A 3,178-nucleotide genomic window follows, 5' to 3' on the forward strand; every position below is an offset into this window, starting at 1 on the left:
AAATAAATAAAGGAGGAAAGGATAGAGTTGCAGCAGTTACCATAACTGTATGGCAACTGCCACCTCCCTCCCTTAATATTGTCCCAGTAATCTCTCTTTGTTGGGAATGAGGAAATGAGGAAAAGAGTCTCTCTTTAGACAAGAAAACTCACTCTCCCTGTCTCTCTCACCTACAGAAGAATTCCTACTGCATGTTCTCCAATGAACTTGAAGAAGGGATTTTGATTCCGTCATTGCAGGAATGTAGGGAATGCCAGCAGACTATTGTAGAGGGTGAACTTCGCGCTTGAAGGCCTAAGTCCATGTGGAGGCCTTGTGTTAACGAGGTTAAAGGTAACCTTCTTCTCCCTTCCATTAGTTATATTATTATTTCAGTTTCATTTGTTGCAACATCTATAAAAAATGGTTTTGTAGGAAACTCATAAGAGTCAAAGCTATGAGGAGTTTATTGAGGGATACAAGGAGCATAAGAGTAGAGGTACCCTTCAATTGAGGAATTATTTTCTTGGTGGAAGAGAAAGGCAAATGTGGTTCCGCTCAGTAAATTGTGGATTCTTTTAGTCATATTGTGTCATATCAGATATGGACCGAAAGATATGACGATGGTTTGAAAACATATATCGTTGCTCAACTATGCATGGTAAAGGAAATTTTGAATGAATTTCAAGATTTTTAGCTCGATCTTGGGTTGGTGGGTGTGCATTGGAGTTCTAGAAGCACAATGGAGTATGCTCATTTGAACCTCAAGCCTTGGCATTAGGTTGATCTCCCAAACCCAACACAAAACCTAAAAGCTACTATTTAAAAGCATGTAAATGAAGAGGAAAATTGGTGGAGATGAACCATTTACCTTGGGTATGCAATGCAGGAGGTAAACACCCAAGTCTAGAGCTCTTCCCTTCCTTCTTCTTCTCCTTCCTTTCACTTCTTTCTCTCTTTCCCATGTTTTTGGTCTTGGAGTTAATGAGCTTTAAAAACTCATAACCTACATATAAGGTAAGGCAACTAAAGCATGTTTGCCTTGGCTAGTCCAAATGTCCAAATCCATTAATCTAATTACTAAACCACATTGACCCACTAGGACTGCATCAGGCCGGGTTGGGTCAGAAATTTTAAAAAACCTAGCCCAACTATAAGCACATGCTCATAAACATTTAGCGTAAAAAAGAACTGAAAATGATTTAACAAAAAAATCATAAATGACTTTCAAGTTCTATTTTACTTGTGTTTTTTTCAATCTTTTTAAAATAGAAATAGGTTCCATAAACAATACAAAACACAACCAATAATGCTTTTGGGGCAAAAATAAAAAAGAGAAATGATACCAAAGAGGGCCTTGATCGGTGCCGGCTGGGCTTTAGACATCGACTGATCTGCTTGGGTTGCTGGTCCGAGGCCACTGTGAGGCAGCTCTATGACCATAGCTCTTTGGCTTCTTTTCCCGATTTGATAAACATAAGGCTCCATTTGGTTGCAATGGAAATTTAAAGGGAAGTGAAGTGAAATTTTCATACTTTAAAAAGAAATGTTTGTAATCATTACCCCAAATGATTTTCTAAACTATTTAATTTTTTTAACAATATTTAGTAATGAAATATTTTACATATAATTTTTATTTTACATATTATAGCAAAGGGATTTTGGATTCAAAGTAAAGTGAAATTTTATAACCAAATATGGAATGATTTAAAATTAATGTTAAAGTCACATGGGTAATGATTACATATATTTCTTTTTTAAGTATGAAAATTTCATTTCCCTTCCCTGTAATTTTCCTTAGAACCAAACATAATCTAAGGGATTTTGAACCATATTTTCCCTACCATTTCTGTTGTCTAAAGGTACTTTGGTGAACCTCTGCAATTTAGCTTGAAAATTTTCCAAGTTTCCTTGGATTTGGGGGTTTTCAATTTTCTTTTCTCTTCATGTTTTAGGGCACGGCTTCCGCCACTACGAGCTTGAGTATTGAAACCTTGGGGTATTCTTCCCTAAGTTGTCAATATCCTTCTCTAGGACTTTTTTAATCCTTGATTTTCTCTTTCTTCTTTGCTTGAACCTAGAAACCCTAAGTTTTCCTTGTACCATGCCATTCAAGGACAAGGGCAAACACCCATTGGTCATGTAAAGTTTCAGTTCATTGGAGTTGGATAGTAGGAAAATAAATGAGGAAGAAAGTACCCTGCCAGTTTGGTGTAGGCAACACTAGCACACAGGGGCAATGGGAGGTGGCATGGGATCATCTTCAGCCCACAGGGCAGGGGCTGGGGTAGCGTTGTCTTTTTGTACCTTCCTATGTTTAGACATAGGCGACATCAGTCTGGCAAATTTCTTTAAGTCTCCCCCCCTCCCCAGAAAAATAAAAAATTTGCAGAGATTTTTCTTTGATGATAGGTGAAATATGACGTGTGTGGCTATTCTAAACCATACTCCAAATATCCAATGGTTGAATTTTCTAAACCATACTCCAAATATCCAATGGTTGAATTTTCCATATCATTCTTCCACGCAACAGCAAAACATGATCCACTATGTTAAGATTCTTTGTCTTGCATGGTTGTGCCAAAACTTTTCCAACTTGTAAATTTGAAAGGGGTTTTGTTGCAGTGCACTCACATATGTTACTATCCAAAATTGTACCTTTTATCAAATATTTGCCATGTTGTGTAGCTCTAATGGAGGTTTTTTTTTTTTTTTTTTTAGGTTGACCTTAAGATTCCTTGCTCCTAGTCAAGTTATGATCTCACCTAAGTTAGCCTAGTGGCAGAATAAACTAATTAAAAATCCAAAACAATAAAGAGGACGCATAGAAGTTTATGAGAGATTTGAGAGGATGAATGAATGAATTTCATACTGAAATTTGACATGTGACTAATCTAAATAATGACCTATCTATCCAATGGATGAATTGCCAACATTGTCTTAAAAATAGGGCATTTTCTATCAAGTGTGATTTTAGTAGATCAAGGGTGATCTATTTCCTCTCATCTATATCCATGCACTTCAATCTTCCAAATTATCTAATGATTAGTTTTGTCAATGATCAACCTTAGCCTGAGACTTGACATTTAAGTATGGCACCATTGGTTACCTGAGGAGAAATTTTAGCACCATTCAAGCTTCCACTTTGAATTGATTTCTTACAAGTGAAACTCCTTCAATCTGTAGTTTGGAGCATTGG

Source organism: Macadamia integrifolia, chromosome 14 (assembly GCF_013358625.1).
Source record: "Macadamia integrifolia cultivar HAES 741 chromosome 14, SCU_Mint_v3, whole genome shotgun sequence".
Classification (NCBI taxonomy): Eukaryota; Viridiplantae; Streptophyta; class Magnoliopsida; order Proteales; family Proteaceae; genus Macadamia; species Macadamia integrifolia.